Source organism: Cornus florida, unplaced genomic scaffold (assembly GCF_030987335.1).
Source record: "Cornus florida cultivar Cherokee Brave unplaced genomic scaffold, ASM3098733v1 CherokeeBrave_3.0.0_Hap2_Chr10, whole genome shotgun sequence".
Classification (NCBI taxonomy): domain Eukaryota; kingdom Viridiplantae; phylum Streptophyta; class Magnoliopsida; order Cornales; family Cornaceae; genus Cornus; species Cornus florida.
The window spans coordinates 57,538,117-57,552,401 of NW_026775580.1; positions in this window are offsets into that span (position 1 = coordinate 57,538,117).

Genomic DNA, 14,285 nt, shown 5'->3' on the forward strand with positions numbered 1-14,285 from the left:
TGACTTAGAGGACACTTGTCCACGTACTAGAGCTAAACCCAAGCCATCACATAAAATATGTCCTCACAAGCTTTACAAAATTAATAAGTTCAAAACTTATACAAAATCAAATGCAAGTTACCATATTTCATGCACAAGTAAGGTTGAATCCACACAAACCATGTCTTAGAATTCAAGTCTAAATAGCATATGACATGTCATGTCCTCAATATGCAATTTATACACAAAACAAGAATATTTTACAACAATTGAACCACATTACCTTCTTAAGCCATAAGTACTAATTAAGCTTCAATTTAGCAACAAGCTTTTAAGGTAAACAATTGTAATATTCTAACAAGCTATATACCTACCCAAGATATATTTAAACAAGCTATGCAAGACAATGATATCACATATCATGCTAAGTCAAATTACCATCTTTAGAGGCCACAAGTACTAATTCTACAACAAGTTAGTAGCATGCTCACAAGGTAATTAAACATATTAGATTTCAAGAGATTACTAACCTAACATGAAAAGTCTCTAGATTTCAAATCAATTCTAATTAGGCTCAAATTAATATATGTTAAATGTCATAACATGGTCTTCACATATATTATACCCAAAAACAATTTAAGCAACTACAACACTTAAAATAAAATTAATTAAGCTAATTAATTCATTTTCCTCTAGATTTTCAAACATATCCAAATGTCCCCAATTTAATATATGTTGAAGAACTTACCAAGGCCTACTTTAATATCACATTACAAGTTGATTTCAAGCTTAATACAACAATGTAAATTAATCTTTCACAAAAGATAAATATTAAATAAATTTTGCAATTCTCATTCAAATGCTCCCAATTTATTATATGTCAACAAGTATACCAAGGCCTAAATTAGTAGCATGCTATAATTTAATTCTAAGTTACACACCTTGATGAGAATTAAATCTTAAACATAAGAAAATAATTAAATTAAATTCTAAAACTTGAACAAAGGCATGCTTACAAGTTGTATATGCTCATATAACAACCAATACAACATTAATATAAACCTAAGACATCCCCTACCTCAATTTGAGATGAAAATCTCAAAAGCCCACCGAAATGAAACCGCTCTGAATCCGACGAAACTCCTAAGTTTTGTCGGGGACAACACGATCTACATGAACCCACAAGAAGCCCCATCAAAATCACAACTTGACTTCAAACCTGAACTCAAGAAACGGTCAGAAATGAATTCTAATAAGGGGGAAAGGTAGAGTACGTCAAGGGGAACGATAAATGTTAAGGCCGAAGAGTTTCCACTAAGGAAATCAAGTGGAGGAGAAGAAAGAATGAAGGCAGCCCCTTGGGCTCCCTTGGCTGCCGGCCAAATGGGTGAAAAAGATGATGGAAATCTGACTTTTTGACTTAAGACCCCCTATTTATAGAAAATCTCAAAAAGTGCCCCAAAAGGGTCTTGCCGGGTCTGGAAAAGTGGATTTTGAGCAAACGCGCTCAAATAACAAAACTCTATGAACAAAAAAAAGATTTTAAATGAGAAAATATGAACAACGGAAGAAACAGTGTCAAAAACTGAGTCCCGAGCAGAGAGTTATACCCCAAACAAGTTCGGTGGCAACCGGGTCAAAAAACCTTGAAACTGGAGAAAAAAGACCAGAAGGAAATTTTAAGAGTACAGGACTCGACAAAATGTGAAAATGAATCTCGTACGAGGATCTAGGCTCCAAACAAGATATTTTGCAATAACTCTCGTTAATTGCACAATGGCCCCTACAAAAAGGGTTAACGACAAAACTGCCCCAGAATGAATATATCTTCCAAAAAATATTTTCTTAGATACCCCTGAAATAAATATCTTCAAAAGATATTTACAAAAAACACCCCAAGAAAAGAAAAAGATTCTGAAAAACTATGCATCATTCCCCTATGGACACCGGGAGCAACCAAAGTACTTTTCTGCAAAAGTAAAGATACGTATTTCGTGGAAACCACTTAGAATGAAGATATGTGAAGTCAAAAATCAACTCCGAACACAAGGAGTGTCGTTATGCCAACAAAGTGACAAACGGGGAAAAGACAAAATAAGGAAAAGGACAAAACAGGGAAAAAGACAAAAAATGAATAGTGTCGAAAAACGAAAAATGTGGAAATGACTCAGTCCTCAAAGGAAGTTGTCAATTCAAAGGAACGAGTCTCAGAAACCATTTGTGAGCACTCAAGACGACACTAAACGACGAGAAACCGAACATAGAAAAGGAATTTCAACGAAAAAAATTCATCCGTAAAATTCTGAGGAAAAAAGGAAAGGAAGGAAATGACCGAGTCATTACAACCTACCCACCTTAAAGAGATTTCGTCCCCTAAATCAGGAACATTCCCAGAAGAATCGATGTAGGACCATACACAAGGTCACACTAAGGAATAGATCATAAAGTACCCAAAGACAACTCCAAAGATCTCAAGATCAACGAAGAGACACGAAACCGCAACCGTGAGACACCTCTCTAACGAATTGACATACTAACCCAATGTCAACCACCCAAGGGAGATCAAGGCAACTATATAACTAAACAAGGAACACAACCAGAAGCAACATGGCAGCACGAATACTGACTAGAACCCGCCCACAACGTACCCAAGGTGTGGTAGCATCCACAGTGTCAAGTGCCCGCCCACACTCACATTACTAGCTAGGTAATATAAGGTAGCATTGACGGCAACTAACACTCGCCCACACACAACCTATACGGTAGCATAACAATATAAAGCCCTAATTCGTCACCTGCCCCCAACAAGCTCACTCGTGAAACCTATCGATACAAATGACATCAATGTCAAAATGATCATTACCAAAAGCACCATGGAAACTAAGCATTCTGTGAGAGTTGCAATATGGTCCAAAATGTCCGGCCGGACCATTCTGGCCAATCCAAAACTCTGGCAACGATGTCATAGACACCGTTATACTTAAGGCCTTAACTCCTCAATACTGGAAAAACTAACAAACCCAAGTCTCAAAACACCGTTGTCAACCACATCAATCACGAATCCAAAGCCTAACAAGTCTATGCCCTCAAGCCAATGGATCAGACTTTACAAAATCAAACAGCATTATCATTGCCCTAGTCACAACGACTCCCAACAAGACAATGCACTCAAAATCCTCCACGTCATCCTAAAGATGACCTACTACAAGGCTATGCCTAGGAATCAAGACATCGGATCAAGCTCAAACACACGATCATGACAACCAAGGTCACACAACCCCAAGCACAGTATAGGAATGATAGAAGAAATGAACTAATAAAGCAATTAGTCATGAAACATATATATATCTATCCAATTATACATTCACAAATATATTAAGAAATGTCAAAACGGAAACACAATTTATGTATATGTACAAGTATACACTCATAAGTATACTAAGAAGTATTAAATCCACGGTAGACAAGTATACGAGCTCAAGTATACTAAATCAAAGCGAAATGAAAAAATGACGAGCAAGCAAACTAGGTACAAGTATGCTAAATGTAAGCGAAAATCCACGCACCAAACAACTAAACACATAGTGTACAGGGGCAATCAAATATGCTACCTATCACATAGGGGTCAAGCATCAAAGACACGCTACACATCACCTATAACGCTAGCATGACAAGAAGATATAATAAATGGAAGACACATCATCCATATCATCACATAACCACCAAATAGTCACACCCCCTAACATGTTTCTAAGGCATGCTCAAAACAACAAGGCATATAAACATATAAGAATGACTATGCAAAATAACAATCCCGTAAAATCAAGATCAAAAAGGGATGAAATGCCTCTCAGAAAGACAAACTCACAAAAAGGAATCTCAAAAATCCGGATGAGTCCAATCTCTCACCGTAAGAAAAGGAATCATCTCCCAAAATGAACACTAAGGTCCCTGAAAAAAGAGTCTATAAGTCTTTCCCAAGACTGGTTGAAACATAAGGTGGAATCCTAACGCCACACAAAACAAACAACGATATAATGGAAAGTCCCAATACTAACCATTACAAGACACCAATAAGAGAACTCAACCCAAGATGCCAATAAGTTCGATGAGAACTCTACATGATCCTATCGGAACCCTAAATATAAAATCCTAAGTCTCCAAGGATAAGGGAGTAATTAATTGCACCAATGCAATTAATTACACGAAACCACTCACACCCCAACCTTAGCTCGTAAGAGCTGTCCAAGGCAAGACAAAAAGAATCTTAGGTCAACGCACCTATCAAATCTCCAACCATCACTCTAAGAAGAAGAAACGAGAGGACCTCGCCATTAAGGCTCACGAAAACAAAACTCCCAATCCCCAAGGAAGGACTCGAGTCAATCTGACCTATCGTCCTATGACACTAGAAACAAGATACCAATGACGTCACCACATCAAGGTCACCACGAAACCACAAGAGGTGTTCCCAACACCCCAAACACTCCCTAACTACATCGTGAGATTACAAAAAAAAAAAGGGGAAAACGAAACAGTGCCTCCCTGGCCCACATCTGAGTCCACCAGACAAGGGCTGTGACTCTACACTCACACGAGACCTACTCGCATCAACCGCTAGACTAAAGTCTCTAAACACCCAAACCATCAAAACAGACAAGAAGGTTCCCCGACATGGGGTCTTTACACGATGAATTCCACCTACCCAAGGAAGAAACTCCGCAAAACAAGAATGCATCTAAGGGATACAACAAACTCTAAGAGACAATGCACCGGCATTAATCTTAACCAACCAAGCTGGGACAACCTACAATGCCTAAATAAGACATAGGAATAAACAACTACCAAGTAACATAGTAACAGTTACATACTTACACAAGATAGTAAAGATTCACATATGGCATGTCAATGTATGCATCATACAATCATGCTAAGAATAACAAGCACATGTAATACACTAAAGCAAACGAGCATTACCATCATGCTAATCATATAAGCATAAATTAACATGCTAAGACAGTCAAACATATACAGTGTACGAAAGTAAACAAGCATAAATATCATGCTGAGACAGTTACAATAAACTTCTAAACATACGTCCATAAAAGCACGTAAACATGTGATCACATTCAGCATGATACCAAGAAGCAAATAAAAATATAGAGCATGACAACACAAGCATGATATGCACCTAAAACCCGTCGTCCTAAGGTTTTCGAACCTAGGAGCCCTGATACCACATGTGACAACCCTAGATTTTTCAACCCAGTGTGTCTTGTGATGACCAGAACTGGGTCCAAGATGCGGAAGCAAAAAATAGAATAATGGCCTCGAGAGATGTACGTCATCACCTTAAGGTGCCAAAATGACTCCCCATGAAGCCACAGAACTCAAATGAGCCAAGCAAATGAAGCAAGAATACCTAACTCGAAAAGAAATAAACCAAGGGGAAAATGGTCATTTCATACTGAAATGGGTGCCACTGTGCACACCATTGGAAGGACAACAAAAAATAAGCAAAGTTAGACCCAAGATTCGTCTGATTCTGAGCCCGAACGGAAAAGATATGAAATTAAAACAAAGTGGCCTTCCCCATTTAGGAGATACCCTGACCCTATCTCATTAGAACAGGAATAACTCCCACTACAGTTAGAGTTTAGATGAGTGGTTAGTACCATTGGACAGCTAACTTCTGACTCTTGAACTTAGACTCAAGAATGACCCAAATTGGATTTGAAACAAAAGAAATATGATCCCCTAAAGCTAGAATAACAAAGCTGTCCAAGGAAAAGATGAAGAAAATGCTCCCAGGGAGGATCGGTCCACTGAAATGTAACCATCAGCCGACTGAAACTCCACCGTCGGTCAGCTGAACCCCAACCATCACCCGGCCGAAATAAGGTTTCTCAATAAAAGCCTACTGGAATGGACCCTCGAGCATGTGTCAGCCGACCGATGGAGTTCCATCAGCCAACCGACGCCTCTGCTGCTGCTATGGAAAGCTACTTCAATGGTGAAAATGGTGCTAGGTTCATCTCTATGGTTCTACATGCATCCTACGTGATCCAAACATGATTGAAAACATTTCCTAGCCCCGTTTAAGCATCTAAAACATGCTAAAATAAAGAGGAACTCTAATGACACCCCCATGCAAGGTTTTTGCATAAAATCTTATAAAATCGCCCAAAAATAGTTCTAAAGTTAAAACTCAATATTTTTATGCAATGTGGACATGCACGCAAACGTAAAAAGACATTTAGGATGCATCCCAATGGTCCGCGTACTCAAAATGACCCCAATGCAAAATATGACCTCCCAATGGCCAAAAATGCCTAAAGATGCAATAAATGGAACTAAAATGCAAAACCTAGAACGAAATGCTGTTTGGCCCTTGGCCATACCTCATACATGATAATAGAAACCCTATGAAAGAAATGGAATGAAATTCCCACACTTGATGCAAAAGTTATGAAGCAATGACTTAGCATTTTTCAACATTTTCATATTAAACCTTGAAATCGAAAGTGCATAGAATACAAGATACATGTTATTGGTCTCTGGCCTCATCTTATACATATCAAATACATTGAAAAGAGTGTACTTATGTACACTTTACACATTTAGAACAAAATTACAAGTTTTGTCATACAAAGCTACAAATAGGATTTCATGCCAACATTTTCATGAAAATGATACTTCAAGTCTACGGACTTCCATGGCGTAGTGTGCATCCCAAATCAAGGTCCCTGTACCTGAAAAATGTCCCCACTACGTGGGTGAGTAACATAAAGCTACTCGTAGGAGATGAGCATGCATTGACCTAGCATTTTACAATTTTATCACCTTAAGGTGAAACATATTATAGGGGCTCATGCCACCTAACGTCTATGTTAAAGTGAGACTCATGGATCATCCTAAACTACTCATGCAATTTAAAGTGAACAACGGCATATAAGTATACATGCTCAAGTATACTAAGCAATGTTATAACGTGTTCTACAACATACAAGCATACATTTCCAAGTATACTAAACCATGTTAAGATAATTTATGCAATGTCTAAGCATATTTACACAAGTAAGAATTTTATATGGAAATCTCGTAAATCAAGCACACGAACACAAGTATACTAAATGAAATTTAAACTCACGGAGCAAGTATACTAGTTCAAGTGTACTAAATAGAATTCAAATATCCAAGGCAAGCATTAATTCCCAAGTTACAAGTAATCCATGATTAACAACTTCAAATTATATGCGAAATCAAATAGTGGAAGAATTAGGACATGTAGTCACTAGACCAAGCAGGTATTTTCGGGTAATTACGACCCACAAGGTACCACCTAGTGCCCACTTATGACTTAGAGGACACTTGTCCACGTACTAAAGCCGAACCCTAGCCATCACATAAATTATATCCTCATAAACTTTCCAAAATCAATAAGTTCAAAACTTATACAAAATCAAATGCAAGTTACCATATTTCATACACAAGTAAGGTTGAATTTACACAAACCATGTCCTAGAATTGAAGTCTAAATAGCATATGATATGTCATGTCCTCAATATGCAATTTATACACAAAACAAGAATATTTTATAACAATTGAACCACATTACCCTCATAAGCCACAAGTACTAATTAAGCTTTAATTTAGTAACAACCTTTCAAGGTAAATAATTGTAATATTCTAACAAGCTATATACCTACCCAAGATATATTTAAACAAGCTATGCAAGACAATGATATCACATATCATGCTAAGTCAAATTACCATCTTTAGAGGCCACAAGTACTAATTCTACAACAAGTTAGTAGCATGCTCACAAGGTAATTAAACATATTAGATTTCAAGAGATTATCAACCTAACATAAAAAGTCTCTAGATTTCAAATCAATTCCAACTAGGCTCAAATTAATATATGTTAAATGTCATAACATGGTCTTCATATATATTATACCCAAAAACAATTTAAGCGACTACAACACTTAAAATAAAATTAATTAAGCTAATTAATTAATTTTCCTCTAGATTTTCAAACATATCCAAATGTCTTCAATTTATTATATGTTGAAAAACTCACCAAGGCCTACTTTAATATCACATTACAAGTTGATTTCATACTTGATACAACTATGTAAATTAATCTTTCACAAAAAATAAATATTAAATAAATTTTACAATTCTCATTCAAATGCTCCCAATTTATTATATGTCAACAAGTATATCAAGGCCTAAATTACTAGCATGCCACAATTTAATTCTAAGTTACACACCTTCATGAGAATTAAATCTTAAACATAAGAAAATAATTAAATTAAATTCTAAAACTTAAACAAAGGCATGCTTACAAGTTGTATATGCTCATATAACAATCAATACAACATTAATATAAACCTAAGATATCCCCTACCTAAATTTGAGATGAAAATTTCAAAAGCCCACCGAATTGAAACCGCTCCGAATCCGACGAAACTCCTAGGTTTTGTCAGGGACAACACGATTTACATAAACCCACAAGAAACCCCATCAAAATCACAACTTGAATTCAAATCCGAACTCAAGAAACGGTCAAAAATGAATTCTAATAAGGGGGAAAGGTAAAGCACGTCGAAGGGTAACGATAAATGTAAAGGCCAAAGAGTTTCCACCAAGGAAATCAAGTAGAGGAGAAGAAAAAATGAAGGCAGCCCCTTAGGCTCTCATGGCTGCCGGCCAAGACGGTGAAGAAGATGATGGAAATCTTACTTTTTGACTTAAGACCCCCTATTTATAGAAAATCTCAAAAAGTGCCTCGAAAGGGTCCCGCCGGGTCCGAAAAAGTGAATTTTGAGCAAACGCGCTTAAATGACATAACTCTGTGAATGAAAAAGTTTTTAATGAGAAAATATAAAAAATGGAAGAAACGACGTCAAAAACTGAGAACCGAGCAGAGAGTTATGCCCCAAACAAATTCGGTTGCAACCGGGTCCAAAAACCTTGAAACTGGAGAAAAATGTCCAGAAGGAAATTTTAAGAGTACACGACTCGATGAAATGTGAAAATGAATCCTGTACGAGGATCCAACCTCTAAATGAGATATTTTGCAATAATTTTCGTTAATTGCACAATTGCCCCTACAAAAACGGTTAACTATGAAACTGCCCCAGAATGAAAATATCTTCCAAAAGATATTTTCTTAGATAACCCTAAAATAAAATATCTTCAAAAGATATTTACGAAAAATACCCCAAGAAAAGAAAAAGATTCTGAAAAACTATACATCCATGCCCCTATGGACACCGGGAACAACCAAAGTACTTTCTGCAAAAGTAAAGATACGTATTTTGTGGAAACCACTTAGAATGAAGATACATGAAGTCAAAAACAAACTCCAAACACAAGGAGTGAGGTTATGCCAACAAAGTGACAAACGGGGAAAAGACAAAATAGGGAAAAAGGACAAAACAGGAAAAAAGACGAAAAGTGAATAGTGTCAAAAATCGAAAAATGTGAAAATGACTCGGTCCTCAAAGGAAGTTGTCAATCCAAAGGAAAAAGTCTCAGAAACCATTTTTGAGCACTCAAGATGACACTAAACGACGAGAAATCGAACTTAGAAAAGGAATTTCAACGAAAAAAATTCATCCGTAAAATTCTGAGGAAAAAAGGAAAGGAAAGAAATGATCGGGTCATTACAACTTACCCTCCTTAAATAGATTTCGTCCCCGAAATCAAGAACTTTCCCAGAAGAATCGATGAAGGACCATACACAAGGTCACACCAAGGAATAGATCATAAAGTACCTAAGGACAACTCCCAAGATCTCAAAATCAACGAAGAGACACGAAACCGCAACCGTGAGACACCTCTCCAACGAATTAACATACTAACCCAATGTCAACCACCCAAGAGAGATCAAGGCAACTACATAACTAAACAAGGAACACAACCAGAAGCAACATGGCAGCACTAATACTGACTAGAACCCGCCCACAACGTACCCATGGTGTGGTAGCATCCACAGTGTCAAGTGCCCGCCCACACTCACATTACTAGCTAGGTAATGCAAGGTAGCATCGACGGTAACTAACACTTGCCCTGTGACGGCCCTGGTTTTTCAAGCCAGTGCGTCATGTGATGAACCGTAGTTTAACCCGATAACAGATCTAAAATGCGAAAGCGAAAATGGAAAACAAGACTCTAAGAAGTCAAAGTGACCTTCCATGAGGTCGTGGAACTCAATGAGAACTGATGCGGAAGCAAAAGATCAAAAATATGACAAATAAGCCCTCAGGGGCAAAATAGTCATTTCTAAAAACTGTGGACTCAGGTACCACCGTGCACACCGCTGGAAGGACAATGAAAAAGTAATCAAGATGGACTCAAGAATCGCATGATTCGGAGTCGGACGAAAGAGAAACGGCATGACGAAGAAAAACGAGTACTTAAGGCTAAAAGGGTAAACTGTAATTATCCAGGAAGATCCGGGTATAACCGAGCACACCGTTGGAAATATAGCAAAAAATTAATCAAGTTCAAAAAAAAGTTTACTCGATTTGGAGTCCGGACGAGGGAGAAACGAGTGTTTGAAGTTTTGACGTCGCGGCAGCCCAACGAAGGTCATGACATGCCCCATGCGCGCCCGGCGCCCATGTCGGCATCCAATGGCATGCACATGTTGATAGAAAGAAAAAAAAAAAAAAAAAAAATTAGTGTCCAGAATTGTGGCTTGAAACAGAGGTCAAGATGAGTTTTTCTGGAAAAACACGAAGAAGAAACCCCCCCTAAAATCGAGTTTTCTACGTGAATCGAGAGAGAATTCAAAAAAAACTTACTGTAAAATACCCAAAATGCCCCTAGATCAGAACTGGTCAAGAGAGACAAAAAGCTGCTAAAATGCAAACTAGAAGCTGAAACTTCACGAGGGATTTTCGGCACCAAGACGACATTTTCTGGAAAAACACGAAAAAGAAACCCCCCTTAAAATCACATTTTCTATTAAACCATATTGAAAGAAGAAATTAAAACTGATGTGAAAGGTCTAGAATGCTCCTAAATCAGATTATGCAACAAAATTTCAAAATGAGTCCATAGGAGGCTCATTTCACCAAAGAAGAAGGTTTGCCCAGAAACAACCATGCATGCAGATGTAACTTACCTATTTGGACGTGCTACAATGGTCCAAGGCTTAAAAATACCACCGATGCAAAATCCGACCACCCAACGGGCAAAAAGGCAAAAATGAACAAGAAAAGGAAAATTTGGAAACAAAATTAACAAATGATTTCAAATTACTGTTTGGCCCTTGGCCACAGTTCAAACATGATTTATAAGACCCTATGAAATAATAAAAATAGAATTCCCACACCCGATGCAACCATGGTGAAGCAAAAACTCAACATTTTTCAATATTTTCATAATATTTCATGAAGTCAAAATTTACATAGGATACAAAATACATGTCATTGGCCTCTGGCCTCCTCTCATGCATGTCAAATTGTAAAGGGTGTACTCATGTACACATTACATATATGGAATCAAATATAAACATTTTGACATATAAGGCTACAAATAAGATTTCATGCTAACATTTTCATGAAATAGATACTTCAAGTCTACAAAACTTCCATGGCATAGTGTGCATCCCAAATCAAGGTCCCTATACCTGAAAAATGTCCCCACTACGTGAGTGAGTAACATAAAGCTACTCGTAGGAAATGAGCATGCATCGACCTAGCATTTTACGATTATATCACCTTAAGGTGAAACATGTCAAAGGGGCTCATGCCACCTAACGTCTATATCAAAATGAGACTCAGGGAGCATCCTAAGCTACTCATACAATTTAAAGTGAACAACGGCATACAAGTGTACATGCTCAAGTATACTAAACAATGTTAAACACATTATACAACATACAAGCATACATTTCCAAGTATACTTAACCACATTAAGACAAGTCATGCAATGTCTAAGCATATTTACACAAGTATGTATTTTGTATGAAAATCTCGTAAATCAAGTATACTGACACAAGTATACTAAGCTAAGAGAGATACGCCTAAGACAAGTATACACGGCACAAGCATACTAAATGAAATCTAAACTCACAGAGCAAGCATGCAAGTTCAAGTACACTATATGAGATCTAAATGCACAAAATAAGTATACAGTTTCAAGTATACTAAATAAGATTCAAAAATCCAAAACAAGCATTAATTCTCAAGCTATAAGTAATCCATGATTAACAACTTGAAATTTAATGCGAAATCAAATAGTGGAAAGACTAGGATCCTTGGCTGCAGACTAATCGAGTTATTCTGGGTTACTAGCCCGCAAGGTACTACCTAGTGCGCACGTATATAAGTTATTCCAAGTAATTATGACCCACAAGGTACTACATATTGCGCACTTCATATGACTTAGGAGACTCACGAATCCATACTAGGGCCAAACCCTAGCCATCACATGAGTATGATTCTTACAAGCCTCCAAAAACAATAAGTTCAAAACTTATGCAAAATCAATAAGTTAAACCAAACTTATACATCTCAAATAATGTCTAGGAATCAATTTACATGCACAAGTAAGGTTAAATTCACACAAACCATGTCCTAGAGTTCAAGTCTAAATAGCATATGACATGTCATGTTCTCAATATGCAATTTACATACAAAGCAAGAATATTTTACAACAATTGAGTCACGTTACTATCCTAAGCCACAAGTACCAAATAAGTTTCAATTTAGTAACAAACTTTCAAGGTAAACAATTGTAATATTTTAACAAGCTATATACCTACACAAGATATATTTAAACAAGGTTTACAAGTCAATGATATTCTATATCATGCTAAGTCCAATTACCATTTTAAAAGGCCCCAAGTACTAATTCTACATCCAATTAATAATATGCTCACAAGGTAATTAATTTCACTACATTAATAGGAATTTTCAACCTAACATGAAAAGTCTCTAGATTTCATATTAATCCCAAATAAACTCAAATTAATATATGTTAAGGGACATAGCATAGTCTTCACATATATTATACCCAAAATCAATTTAAGTGACTACAACACTTAAAAATAAAATTAATTAAGCTAATTAATTAATTTTCTCTAGATTTTCAAACATATCTAAATGTCCTCAATTTAATATATGTTAAAGAACTCACCAAGGCCTACTTTAATATCACATTACAAGTTAACTCCATTCTTGATACAACTAGGTGAATTAAAATTTCACAAAAGATAAATATTAAATAAAATTTGCAATTCTCATTCAAATAATCCCAACTTAATAGATATCAACCACCATACCAAGGCCTAAATTTCTAGCACACCACAATTTAATTCTAAGTTGCCTAGCATCATGAGACTTAAATCTTAAACAAACAAAATAATTAAATTAAATTCTATAACTTGAACAAGGCATGCTCATAAATTGTATATGCTCATATAACAATCAATACAACATTAATATAACCCTAAAACATCCCCTACCTCAATTTAAGATGAAAATCTCAAAAGCCACCTAAATGAAACGACTCCGAATCCGACAATACTTCGGGGTTTTGTCGGGGACAACGCCGTGAACAAGAATCCCAATAAAGCCCCATGAAAATCACAACTTGACCTCAAACCCGAACTCAAGAAATGGATTCTAATAAGGGTGAAAGAAGCGCGTAGTCAAGACAAACACAAAACGCGAAGGCACTATGACTTTATAACAAAGGGAAGGAGGTTTAAATGAGAGGAGAAGGGTGGCAGCCCCCCTTGGGCTGCCATGGAAGATCCAGGTCATGCATGGAGAGGGGAGAAGATTACTTTTTGACTTTAAGTCCCCCTATTTATAGAAAATCTCAAAAAGTGCCCCGAACGGGTCCCGCCGGGTCCGGAAAAGTGAAATTTGAGCAGACGCGCTCAAACGGCAAAACTCCATGAACAAAAAAGATTCAAAATGAGAAAATATGAAAAATAGAAGGAACAGCGTCAAAAACTGAGTCCCGAACAGAGAGATATACCCCAAACAAGTTCGGCAGCAACTGGGGCCAGAAACCCTAAAACTGAAGAAAACGACCAGAAGGAAATTCCAAGAATTTATGAATCAACGAAAAGTGAAAATGAATTCCGTACGAGGATCCAGGCTCCAGATGAAGTATTTTACAATAACTTTCATTAATTGCAAAATGGCCCCTCAAAAAAGGGTTAATTGCACTAATGCTCCAGAATGAAAATATCTTCCAAAAATATTTTCTTAAAAACCCTTGAAATAAAATATCTTCAAAAGATATTTAAGAAAAACACCCCAAGAAAAGAAAAA